Here is a 13,955-nt window from a genome sequence, read left to right as displayed (position 1 = left end):
CGTCAGGAATGTTTTATTTATTTTTTGCCCAAAATGTATCTGACCTTTCCAAGATGGGAATAAAACTAACCAGAATAGAATTTTGGGACAAGGTCCATTTTCCCAAACCTCAGCCTCAATGTGTCCTCCCCCTACACACTCTCTGCAGTTCCTCTTTTTGCACAAACTGCTTTTCCATCCATTTAATTTTCCTTTCATTTTCTATTGGCTTTGTGTGCTGTATGGTGTATGGTGTATGGTGTATGGTGTGTGTGTGTGTGTGTGTGTGTGTGTGTGTGTGTGTGTGTGTGTGTGTGTGTGTGTGTGTGTGTGTGTGTGTGTGTGTGTGTGTGTGTGTGTGTGTGTGTGTGTGTGTGTGTGTGTGTGTGGGGCACGGTGTGCTGTAGGGTGTGTTTACCAAGGGCTAGACATTAGATTGACAGCACAAAGGCCACACTGTATGGATTTTCCATCACGTTTAGACGCTTATGTTTGTTTAGCGCTTTATTGGATGATGAGGAGACAGAAAGTCTGAGAGAGAGAAGATATTGCGTGGATAGTTGTCTCGTGTGTGTGTGGGCATGTGTGCTCACGGCAGTGTGTGTGTGTTAATGCGCGTGCGTGCTCAGGGCTGTGTGTGTGTGCATTATCTAGTCACGCTATGATAATGTTGTGTGACGTCTCCACAGAGCGGACAGTGTTAGGACCTTCTCTCGCTGAACAATCACTACTCTGTGTGATGTGGGGGCCACAACAGTCATAATGGCAATTATGTCTGTACAGCAGCCAGATTGGCAGATATCTGCTGAGAAGGAGGGAAGGAGGGAGAGAGAAAGAGGGAGAGAGAGACAGAGAGAGTGCAGAGGGGGGAGAGAAAGAGGGGGAGAGACAGAGAAGAGAAGGAAGCGAAAGAGAGAAAGAAAGGGAGAGGGAGGAGGAAAAAAGAAAGAGGGAAAGTGAAAGATGACTGGCTGCACAGCTGCAGGGTGGGTTGAGCCTGTCGAGAGTCTAGTGCAGCGTGTGTGTGTGTTGTTGTGCGTATTTTTCTATGTATGTAGTGTGTGTATGTCCTGTCTGTACATTCTTTAGCAGCGGCATCCTCATGCCCTTATCTGCTTCACTGTTTACCTGTTATGTTGCCATGGGGACTCCCGCCCTGGATTCATGCCAAGCTAACCTGCAGACATGGGCGTCATTCACCCCCAAAATCTGAGGGGGTACAAAGTATGTGAGGATGGCCGGGGGGTGGTTTGGACAGGGGCTCGGCCTCCTGCTGGAAGTTGGAGAATTTACCATTTTTCAAACATCTAAAAAAGCGTTTTCCTGCAATATATCATTATGCTTAATTCAATGTAAATTCATTTTTTATTTTTCTGCATATCTAAGAATATCTCTTGAGCTCCAGACTGGTGGTTATATCTTTTTTGGTATAGAAAGGAATGTGAGTTTTATTCAGTACATGTAGTAATTGCTTGCTTTTCTAAAGTCTACCAACCTTGCTAGCAGGCATCCCATCGTAGATAGTTTGACAACCTAGCTACTCTAACTTGATTGATAGCCTGAAATGGCTTCTTGGTAGCTAGTTATGAGGTTTGGAGATTGGGAACCTATCTGGGCTAGTTAAAGTGAAATTCATAAAATTGCCAGGTGGCTAGTAGTATTACAGAGAAACAACAACCAAAAATGTAATTTTTCCCCACCTCCATTTTCTATTTTCTATTTGTAATACAAACCCTTTTATTCATTATACATTTATTTTTACAGGACAAATCTGAGGGGGCATGTACCCCTGTGCCCCCTATGGGCATGATGCCTCTACGTGCAAATGTGGCAGCAGGTGAGGGAGTGGCGGGGGGCACTTGACCCCTCAGATTTGTCCTGTACATTTTTTAAATTAAAATAAATAACAGAGCGAGAAAGTGAGTGAGAGAGAGGGAGTCAACCTAGAGAGTGAAAGGAGAGAGAGAAAAAGAGAGAGAGAAAAAGAGAGAGAGCTTTAGCCTCACCTACAAACTGCTTTCTTAGAAACAGGAAGTTGATTGATGCGGTGTAACCTCTGACGCAGCCAGCTGCCGCTGCTGACGGAGACTTTCTCCGTTGGCCCGGCAACGACTCAGAGAATACAAACATCCGGACCGATGCTAAACTCTTTTCCTCCATCATCAGCATTGTCATCATTGCCGCTATAATCGGTGCCGTTATCATCTTTGCCGTTATGATCATTAGCTTTGACAGCTGGCGCGGCTGGGTGGGGTTGGTTGGTGGTTGTAGAAGTCAGTGATAATATGACCCCATTGATATAGATCATTTGGTTGACCCTGTCTCACCTGCTGTGGATAACCTCCCACAGTTAGTTAGTCACTACAGATACCCTGGTTCGAATCCAGGCTGTATCACAACCGGCCGTGATTGGGAGTCCCATAGGGCGGCACACAATTGGCCCAGCGTCGTCCGGGTTTGGCTGGTGTAGGCCGTCATTGTTCTTAACTGACTTGCCTAGTTAAAAGGTTAAATAAAGACAAGTAAAAAAATAGACAGGGATCAAGTTCACTCTATATATCTTCCTTTAAGAAGACATGAACTCTGTCAACCCTCTCATCTGTCTTTTGTTACCCCATATGGTGGTGCCAGATTGGGCAGTTTTCCTCACCTGCAACTGGGCTACCTTTAATGGACTTGGTGGGATTTTGGCTCAGATTCATCTGTAAAGTGTCATGAAATCTGGCAACACTACCTCCATATATGTAAAAGAGACAGCGTTTTACAAACCTTAGCCTCAAGTCAGAAAAAAAGGATTGTGATGTAATATTGTGGTGTGATATTCAGTTGAGACACGTTGCCTTTTGGTTCACAACACGGTTCACCATGTTCTAGTTCACCACAAGTGTTATATGATGTATTCAGATAGCTAAGCTTCAGTCCTTTCATCATTGCAAATGATTTGCCCCAGAAGGGTGTGGCATGCAGGCATCGTCTTTAGTGTGGGGTGTTTTGTTTAATATTTGTGAGTTACTTTGTTCTAGCAACCTTTATTCATCATTACAATATTGATTAATATGACAAATATATTGAGATATTTACAGATTAAGTCCCAATGGAGAAATATAGCTCAGCAATGTAGTTAGTAGTACATTATGACATGTACTAATCTATTCAGGGGGCAGGTAGCCTAGTGGTTAGAGCATTGGGCCAGTAACCGAAAGGTCGCTGGTTCGTTTACAGAAATCGACAAGAGGAAAAATCTGTCAATGTGCACTTAAACCTAAATTGCTCCAGAGGTGCTGTACTACTATGGCCGACCCTGTAAAACAACATATTTCACTGAACCTAGCTGGTATATGTGACAATAAAAAACATATTTTTTTCTAAGTTATGAAGTTTCACAACTTGCACATGTAACTGAAAGCACATTATGTGAAGTTTTCCATTTTGCCGTTGTTACTCAATCCACATCACATCTGCTGTGAGGGCTGAGAGAGTTTACAGCACAAGTCAAGGACAATAAGATCATAAAACAGGAGGAGGACATAGGGGAGATAAAGAGGAGGGACACAGAGATAAAGAAAGACAGGAAGAGGAACATAGAGCTTGAGAGAGATAAATAGAGATAGTACATCTTGTTATAAACCTGTAGAATAGGTTTTGTTACCGTGGTATTCATTGGAAATAACAAACTTGAGAAATAACACAAAGAAAAACATAATGCATTTTAGAGTATTCTTTTATTTGCATACTTTCATATCAAACACACACATTTATGCATTTTTTGTAATATAACATTAAAACATATGCAACAATTCAATCTGTTTTCTGTTCACCTGTCCTGTACTTCAATTTAAGAACCATGGCTACGTTTTTGTTGATGTAGAGATGGAGGAAGACGGGGGTGTATTCACTAGGAACCAAACAAGTACACTGGACAAATTGGGAGGGACTAACCTTGAATTTGTCCTATAGGAAATGGTCATTTTTGTTGAAAAACGTTTTGCCGATGGTTTAGTGGAGTGAAACACTGGTCTCAGGTCGGGATGGTTCTCCTGTTCTAGTATGTCTCTCTCTGGCCTCCAGACACTGTGGATGGGCCAGGCCCCTGTTCCTGCTGAACTGAGCCAGCTAACCTCACACACTGATTATCAGCACAGCAGGCACGGGAGACAGGCCCAGTGAGGGGGCAGAGAGAGACCACACACACACACACACACACACACACACACACACACACACACACACACACACACACACACACACACACACACACACACACACACACACACACACACACACACACACACACACACACACACACACACACACACACACACACACACACACACACACACACACACACACACACACACACACACACACACACACACACACGAAACTGAGAATAGAAACTGTGATGGATGACTATGAATTCTGTCTTATTTTATTCATGCATGAATACAGTCCGAAAAGCATTAATGCACCGGGAGAGGATGAAAGACTTCCCACCTGGTCACACAGCCAGTTGATAGAGAGATAGGAGCGACCAACAGATCCATCAGAATCACAGACAGACATATAAACAGCCCTGATAATGTCAGGCCACACTTTATTTAGAGAGTCCCAAACAGATGATCTGCAGATGGTTACGGGTAATGGATAGTTAGCTGAAATGTTGCTGACAGTTATTGAACATCTACAAACCAGCTACTTGGGACTATCCAAATGAAGTGTTACCTAATGTCATGCTTCAAATAGGTCCACCAATGCGTAGTATTACAATGGCGTAAACACTAACTGGTTGAATTTTGGCAATACTAAAGTCCATTCTTTTTTATTTATTTTTTTATTTAACCTTTATTTAACCAGGTAGGCAAATTGAGAACACGTTCTCATTTACAATTGCGACCTGGCCAAGATAAAGCAAAGCAGTTCGACACATACAACAACACATAGTTACACATGGAGTAAAACAAACATATAGTCAATGATACAGTGAAAAAAAAAATTAAAAAAAATAAGTCTATATACAATGTGAGCAAGTGAGGTGAGATAAGGGAGGTGAAGGCAAACAAATATATGTATAAATAAATAAAAATATAAAAAGGCCATGGTGGTGAAGTAAATACAACACAGCAAGTAAAATAAAAACTAAAAACACTGGAATGGTTGGTTTGCAGTGGAAGAAAGCGCAAAGTAGAGACAGAAATAATGGGGTGCAAAGGAGCAAAATAAATAAATAAATACAGTAGGTAAAGAGGTAGTTGTTTGGGCTAAATTATAGATGGGCTATGTACAGGTGCAGTAATCTATGAGCTGCTCTGACAGCTGGTGCTTAAAGCTAGTGAGGGAGATAAGTGTTTCCAGTTTCAGAGATTTTTGTAGTTCGTTCCAGTCATTGGCAGCAGAGAACTGGAAGGAGAGGCGGCCAAAGGAAGAATTGGTTTTGGGGGTGACCAGAGAGATAAACCTGCTGGAGCGCGTGCTACAGGTAGGTGTTGCTATGGTGACCAGCGAGCTGAGATAAGGGGGGACTTTACCTAGCAGGGTCTTGTAGATGACCTGGAACCAGTGGGTTTGGCGACGAGTATGAAGCGAGGGCCAGCCAACGAGAGTGTACAGGTCGCAGTGGTGGGTAGTATATGGGGCTTTGGTGACAAAACGGATGGCACTGTGATAGACTGCATCCAATTTATTGAGTAGGGTTTTGGAGGCTATTTTGTAAATGACATCACCGAAGTCGAGGATTGGTAGGATGGTCAGTTTTACAAGGGTATGTTTGGCAGCATGAGTGAAGGATGCTTTGTTGCGGAATAGGAAGCCAATTCTAGATTTAACTTTGGATTGGAGATGTTTGATGTGAGTCTGAGATTCTTAGAGATCCAGGCTGGGGTAATTGTCCCAGTGATCCTCCCCAGTGCCCCCTCTCCTCTCCTGGGTTCAGACATACAGGCTGTGGCCCCAGGGCGGCAGAACTTAACCACTGTGAACATGGTGGTAAACTTACAGTGTTCACATGTGTGCTAAGTCCTGCCGCCGCGCAACCAGGTGTGTGTGTGTATATATAAACCTTTGTTCACACACCTTTATTCCCATTAGATCCAGGTTGCATACTTCATGCCGGCCATTGGAAATCCCTGGCAATGTGATTCAGTCTTTAGTCTTAAAAATCACTCTACCAGGAATTCCCCTGGCCGGCAGCATGGTTGACTAGACGTGAGGCGTTTGTGGTGGAGGTGTGTGTCTGTGTCCATGGTAACTTATGGTAAAGGTGTAGGTCCATGGCACACTAAGATGTGCTTTCCTAAAAGACACCAGATGAAAACCCACAGATAGTTTCTGTATAAGTCCATGAGGGTGTTGTTCTGGATCTTCCCCTGGTCCCTCCTTTCACACTGTCTACAACTCCAGCCAGCTCAGTGTGTGTGTGTGTGTGTGTGTGTGTGTGTGTGTGTGTGTGTGTGTGTGTGTGTGTGTGTGTGTGTGTGTGTGTGTGTGTGTGTGTGTGTGTGTGTGTGTGTGTGTGTGTGTGTGTGTGTGTGTGTGTGTCTGTGTGTGTGTCTGTGTGTGTGTTTGTGCGTGCGTGTGCCTGGTGATGTGTGTGTGTTTCTTCAGCACTGTCATATCTTCGTCATTCACAGGTCATTGTTATACAGTATGCTCTGTGCCCCTCTCTCTGTCACTCCCATTAAGATGTTATACAGTACGCCCTGTGCCCCTCTCTCTGTCACTCCCATTAAGATGTTATACAGTACCCTCTGTGCCCCTCTCTCTGTCACTCCCATTAAGATGTTATACAGTACGCCCTGTGCCCCTCTCTCTGTCACTCCCATTAAGATGTTATACAGTACCCTCTGTGCCCCTCTCTCTGTCACTCCCATTAAGACGTTATACAGTACCCTCTGTGCCCCTCTCTCTGTCACTCCCATTAAAACGTTATACAGGACGCCCTGTGCCCCTCTCTCTGTCACTCCCATTAAGACGTTATACAGTACGCCCTGTGCCCCTCTCTCCTTGTCTCTCCTCTAACTCGGCCCCAACCAAACCTCATAGTGGATCTGAACCTAACTCTGCCCTAACCATACCTCACCATGGACAGGACTACTCCTAACTCTGCCCTAACCATACCTCACCATGGACAGGACTACTCCTAACTCTGCCCTAACCATACCTCACCATGGACAGGACTACTCCTAACTCTGCCTCAACCAAACCTCACAGGAGCTGGGGTTTTGTCCTAACTCTGCCTCAACTAAACTTTACAGGAGCTGGGGTTTTGTCCTAACTCTGCCCCAACTAAACCTTACAGGAGCTGGGGTTTTGTCCTAACTCTGCCTCAACCAAACCTCACAGGAGTTGGGGTTTTGTCCTAACTCTGCCTCAACCAAACCTCACAGGAGCTGGGGTTTTGTCCTAACTCTGCCCCAACCAAACCTTACAGGAGCTGGGGTTTTGTCCTAACTCTGCCCCAACCAAACCTCACAGGAGCTGGGGTTTTGTCCTAACTCTGCCCCAACCAAACCTCACAGGAGCTGGGGTTTTGTCCTAACTCTGCCCCAACCAAACCTTACAGGAGCTGGGGTTTTGTCCTAACTAAGCCCCAGCAAAACCTCACAGGAGCTGGGTTCTTCCTCTGCCACAGTGAATGACACATCAAGACTGAGTTTGGTACATCCAGTACTACCAAAGTGCTATATTTAACCATTACCTAATGGACGGATATCAATTTTAGAGAGCTGTTTTAGTCTAGTGATTCTGGATCACACCATATGAGTCAGTATTAGAGCACCTTTTGGGGGGAATTCCAGGCCCTAACTAAGTTAGTCTGGTGTCTGTCATGTGTCTGTACACAAGGCCTGCTGTGCCGTGCCAGCCAAGGTACACCCGTGTTAGCATCGCTAATGCTAACATGCTATATAACTGTCGTCTGTATAGGCAGATGCTAATGCTAGCTGTAGCACTGAAAGCTGTAAAGTTTCTAATACAATTTTACCAAGCTGGATCTGTGAATGAAGAGTAGTGTCAGACTATAATTAGCTAATGTAGTGTGTCATTGATGTCTAACAGACCGGCGGTTTTAACACAAACCAAAGATAATAAACAGTGAAATAAACACTCAGTACAGCTCACTTGATTGTGTCCAAAATATTGATATACAGTCACTATTTATGTCTAAATGTAACTTGTATGTATTTGGACTACCTGAAGTAAATGGTCCCTCGGAGATAAGATTCCACAGAGAAAAAGATTCTGTATTCCATACCTAGTCACGCTATGAACTGTGCATAAAGCAGCCCTATGAGTGCTCACTGTTAGCTAATGCTGACAAACAACTCTGTGTAGCCTGCAGGTTGGCATGCTGCTAACTTTAACAAACATATCTCTATTATCTCTGGGTAGCCTACAGACAGACCAGCCCAGCACATGCTAATAATATCTCTTGATGGGACAGACTAGCCCTATGACTGCTTCTAATGCTAACAAACGTCTCTCGCTCTCTCTGTGCTGGTGCATAACAGCCCTATGAGTACATGCTAATGCTAACAAACGTCTCTCGCTCTCTCTGTGCTGGTGCATAACAGCCCTATGAGTACATGCTAATGCTAACAAACATCTCTCATTCTCTCTGTACTGGTGCATAACAGCCCTATGAGTACATGCTAATGCTAACAAACATCTCTCGTTCTCTCTGTACTGGTGCATAACAGCCCTATGAGTACATGCTAATGCTAACAAACATCTCTCGTTCTCTCTGTACTGGTGCATAACAGCCCTATGAGTACATGCTAATGCTAACAAACATCTCTCGTTCTCTCTGTACTGGTGCATAACAGCCCTATGAGTACATGCTAATGCTAACAAACATCTCTCGTTCTCTCTGTACTGGTGCATAACAGCCCTATGAGTACATGCTAATGCTAACAAACATCTCTCGTTCTCTCTGTACTGGTGCATAACAGCCCCATGAGTAATGGCTAATGCTAACAAGCTTCTCTCTTTCTGACCAAAACCTGGGTTGCTCTGCCAAACCAATGTTCTGTCCCACCACTGCTTCTCTCTGTGGGTCAATTAACCAATCAAAGCTTGATTAACAGCTCAGGACTAGACGTGATAGGGTGGCTGCTGGGAAGAAACCGAGTGCCCTTATAAGAAAGATCATAACTGAAACTCTTCTCTGGCAGCATATCAGCCAGTTACGCTGTGTACCCATATGTCCTTTCATCTCCTAGCTGGATATCTCTCTCTCTCTCTCTCTCTCTCTCTCTCTCTCTCTCTCTCTCTCTCTCTCTCTCTCTCTCTCTCTCTCTCTCTCTCTCTCTCTCTCTCTCTCTCTCTCTCTCTCTCTCTCTCTCTCTCTCTCTCTCTCTCTCTCTCTCTCTCTCTCTCTCTCTCTCTCTCTCTCTCTCTCTCTCTCTCTCTCTCTCTCTCTCTCTCTCTCTCTCTCTCTCTCTCTCTCTCTCTCTCTCTCTCTCTCTCTCTCTCTCTCTCTCTCTCCCCCCATCTTTTCCATTGGCGCCTTCTTTTCCCCTTTCCCCATTCTGACCCCCAGCCGTTAGTACCTATGAGCTCATTCCTTCCCTCTTCTCCTCTTAATGACAGCATGGCTGGTGACGCACACCGCTCTGCCGCCTCACCTCAAACACTTATTCAAAGGATAGACGGCTAATATCTCTCACTGCTTTCCCCCTCTCTCTCATTCTGAGTCAACGAGTTTTTGGCTAATTCTCAACTAATCATCATTTGGTAATTTGTGAATCCCGAGCGAAGCGGAGTATTGGAGGAAAATGTAATCACTGACTGAGTGATGTTCAGAAGCAGATGTATCCTAGCAATGACAAGCTGTTCTTGTGTGTGTGTGTGTGTGTGTGTGTGTGTGTGTGTGTGTGTGTGTGTGTGTGTGTGTGTGTGTGTGTGTGTGTGTGTGTGTGTGTGTGTGTGTGTGTGTGTGTGTGTGTGTGTGTGTGTGTGTGTGTGTGCATGCGTACGTAGCCTATGTGTGTGTATATGGAAAAGAGAGTATAGGGTGTGTGTGTGTGTCCGTGTTTCTCTATGTGTAGACGTGGACTCCTCCTGCCACCAATCTCCCTGTTCTCAGATATTTGGGTAGTGTGTGTGAGTTGAGCAGTAGCATTTACACAGCCGTTTACACAAGAGCATAACACGCTAAGTGGAAAACACTGTGTGAAGACAGCTGGATCTCAATGTGTGTTGTCTCAACACATATCTTCTCCCTGTGTGCCTATCCAAGCAGCCTCTCTCTCACACACACACACACACACACACACACACACACACACACACACACACACACACACACACACACACACACACACACACACACACACACACACACACACACACACACACACACACACACACACACACACACACACACACACACACACACACACACACACACACACACACACACGCTGCTGAGTACACTTCAGAGTACAATGCACACACAGTATGCATATAATCAATATACAAACAGCATTTGTTCACAATGTCCTTTAGAGCAAACACAGTGAGGTGTTAGCAGCACTGACCTTAGCGACTCATAAAAGGAGAACAGAATCCAAAGCGATACTGTAGCAGCCTGACATCATACTCAACTTGGTGGTGTGAACTGGCTCCCATAGCCTAATACAGAACCAACTGGACCAACCATACCACTGTGGTCTACTTTCACCAAAGTGTAATACTGTGTTTTTACAGACTACAGCATACTGTACATCAGTGGAGGCTGCTGAGGGGAGGCTCATAATAATGTCTGGAATGGAGTGAATGCTCCGTCCTCCCATCAACAGCCTCCACTGCTGTACATAGACAGATAAATATAGACTGGAACATAATGTCTAGTTCAATTTTGAAAATATTTGGATATTTCTATGTGTTACTATGGAAAACTACTGTATTCCCATGATCTATATGATGCTCAATACTGTAAATAGGCAGTGATCAGGGGTGTTGCTAAGATGACATCATAACAAACTGGATGAGGCCTACCGTAAATGACCATGAATCCTCTTAAGCGTTTCAATCAGTCCTTCAATCAAGAGAGCTGAAGTAGTGTGTGTGACACAGCGGAATCACTGTGTGGTACACTCGCTTTAACCTAGTTCTATAGACCTACACACCTTGATACACTACCACACCCGTTCCTTTGTGTGTGCTTGCCTCCATTTCCTCCTAGTAAGTGTGTGTGTGTGTGTGTTTGCATGCGTGTGAGGGCATAGTTAGTGCTGATTCCGTGACATTCAATGACATTCACAGAAAGATGTCAATGTCATTGTTATGTTTAACAGCGGTAACAGAATCAAAGCCAATTCAAAGTTCACTGGAAGTCGAACCAACAACCAAGGGAACACGTCACATGCGGTACATTAGTATGAAAATAAAAAGTATTTCCAGACAAAAAGCTCGATGGCTGTACCAGCCCAGAACCCAGCCCAGCTCAGCCCGGCCAATCCTTCTCTCCCTTCAGCCCAGCGGCTGTAACCCTACCCTGGGCCTTATTCCCTGCCAAACCCCACCACCACCGTGCTTCGCCATGGACGCCCACGCCGCCTTACACACACACACACACATACACACACATACATACATACACACACACACACACACATATACACAGACTCCCCAAATTAGACACCCCAAACACCAGGCCTCGCTCCAGACCCTAATCTTCTACTTCTCCTCTCCCTCTTCCACCTTCCTGTCCGGCACCTCTTCTCTTTCTCCTCTCCCTCTTCCACCTTCCTGTCCGGCACCTCTTCTCTTTCTCCTCGCCCTCTTCCACCTTCCTGTCCGGCACCTCTTCTCTTTCTCCTCGCCCTCTTCCACCTTCCTGTCCGGCACCTCTTCTCTTTCTCCTCGCCCTCTTCCACCTTCCTGTCCGGCACCTCTTCTCTTTCTCCTCGCCCTCTTCCACCTTCCTGTCCGGCACCTCTTCTCTTTCTCCTCGCCCTCTTCCACCTTCCTGTCCGGCACCTCTTCTCTTTCTCCTCGCCCTCTTCCACCTTCCTGTCCGGCACATCTTCTCTTTCTCCTCGCCCTCTTCCACCTCCCTCTCCTCTCTCTCCCTTCCTTCCATCTATTTTTCTCCTCTTCATCACCATCCGCCCTTCCACCTTTCCATCCCTCTGCTCCTCCACCCCTCCATCCCTCTGCTCCTCCACCCCTCTCCCCAATGTCCGGTGACACTTGCTGCCTTAATGAGCACAGTGTGAGAGGATAAATGATCACCTCCCCACCACTCCCTCTGCCTGGAGGTCTAGGACTGGAGGCCCAGTTAGCTCCAGTAGAGACCCATGCTGAGAGCCCCAGAGAGGGGGAGCCAGATAGCCAGAGACAGACATCCTGGCTGGCGAAACCCTTGACTAGAACCGTGATCTGTATAATTCCCTTTCATGGAGGTTCTCTCCTCTCTGGGCCGCTGTAGCAGACTTACAGGACTTCTGAACAATGACAGGAATGTTCAGAGCTCTCCTCTCTCTCCCCCTCTCTCTCCCTCTCTCTCTGTCTGCTCCACGTCCTTCTCTCGCCTGCTTTTCCAAAACACTTTTTATGACATCCGCTGTGCTCTGTCTCTCAGCCCCCAACTAACTCAGGGCTGGTTGACAGACGTAGACAGACAGACGGACGGATAGGCAGACAGACTTACAAAAAGAGAGAGCGAGAGACAGACTAACAGATATACGGACAGACAGATAGATAGACGGACAGACATACGGACAGACTAGACAGACTGTCACAGACAATGAAACCATTTACAGCATGACCTTTGGGTGGATGTTCACATTGGCGGCAGAAATTACTCTTAGATCAGGGCGATATCTCGCATATCCAAACGACACTGGAGTAGCAGATCCAGATAAAGATATCCACCGGTCACCAGAAAAAGTAAAAAGCCTGATCCACAGGTTGTTGTACAAACAGCTGGTGAAAAGTGAAGGGGTTCCCTCCCCTGTTAGGAACACACACCTAGGCCTACATCCTCACTTAAAAAACTAAACAGTCGTCAATAATCCAGTAAGACCATTATCTGGGGCGATGGTGAAAATAAGAACATCCTATGTGATAGAAGATATAAGTGTTACATACCTGAGAGGAGACTGTTTGCCTCTCTCTCACTCTCTCACTCTCTTTCTCTCCCAGAGAATGAGTTGAACTTCAAGGTTGCAGTGTCTCTCATTCTCTCTCTCTCTCCGTTCTGTCTCTCTCCCAGAGCAGACAGTGTGTGTGAGTGCGTGTGTGTCTGGGAGCCAGACGGGTTGAGTGAGTCGGGCAGCCCAGCCCCAGCCATTGAGGGGATTCCTTTTTGTAAACGTCAAAGCTTGGGTCCACCCCTTCCCCACATCGCTGTAACACACAGGAAAGGGGGCAGGGAGGCAATTAGCTGTAATGCTGGTAATAAAGGGGCAATGCTATTTCACCAAGACTTAGCCTGGGGCTGAGAGGATAACATTTTATGGGGTGTTCATTGTGTAATGTCTTGGCCCATGCTTAACATACTTTACCCGGAAGCCAATTAAGTTTGATTCTATCATGTGTTTCCACTTTCTGTTTTTGTTGTGAAGCAACAGGTGCTCGTTTAGATTTTTTAGGGACCACAATCTTTATGAGTCCTCATGGCTCTGTGAGGCTCAGTGGTTGGTAACTCTTGGGGGGACGGGGAGGGAAGGAGAGGGCCTGTGTGGTTTGGTCCGCACCTGTCCAGTGTTGACACAGCCTCCCTCCCTGCCTCCTCCTTCCTCTCCTCACCCACAGGTAAGACGAGCCTCTGAGAGAGGCTATTAGAGACTTTACGACTTTCCTTACTCTCTCTCCTCCTCCCTCCATCCACTCCTCCCCTACCGCCACAAGTCTCAGGGTGGGTACTGTGTGAGGAAAGAGCCTTACTTAGATGACCACGCCCCAGTAAGCACAGTGTGTACGTTACACATTCCTCACACACACACGCTCACACACACATATACACACACATG

The 13,955-nt window shown here is 45.8% G+C and overlaps 1 long non-coding RNA gene across 1 annotated transcript; it reads right to left on the bottom strand.

The window, feature by feature from the left end:
• Positions 1 to 3,682: 3,682 nt before the first annotated feature.
• LOC139572410 (uncharacterized) lies at positions 3,683 to 9,252 on the bottom strand. Its single transcript, XR_011674403.1, has 2 exons — positions 7,136 to 9,252; positions 3,683 to 7,049 (listed from the first exon to the last, which is right to left on the bottom strand). It is a non-coding gene; the product is annotated as an uncharacterized lncRNA (long non-coding RNA).
• Positions 9,253 to 13,955: the final 4,703 nt, after the last annotated feature.

The sequence above is a fragment of the Salvelinus alpinus genome, chromosome 1 (genome assembly GCF_045679555.1).
Source record: "Salvelinus alpinus chromosome 1, SLU_Salpinus.1, whole genome shotgun sequence".
NCBI classification, from domain to species: Eukaryota; Metazoa; Chordata; class Actinopteri; order Salmoniformes; family Salmonidae; genus Salvelinus; species Salvelinus alpinus.
Note: the sequence above shows the minus strand (reverse complement) of the source record. Positions and strands in the feature narration are given on the sequence as shown.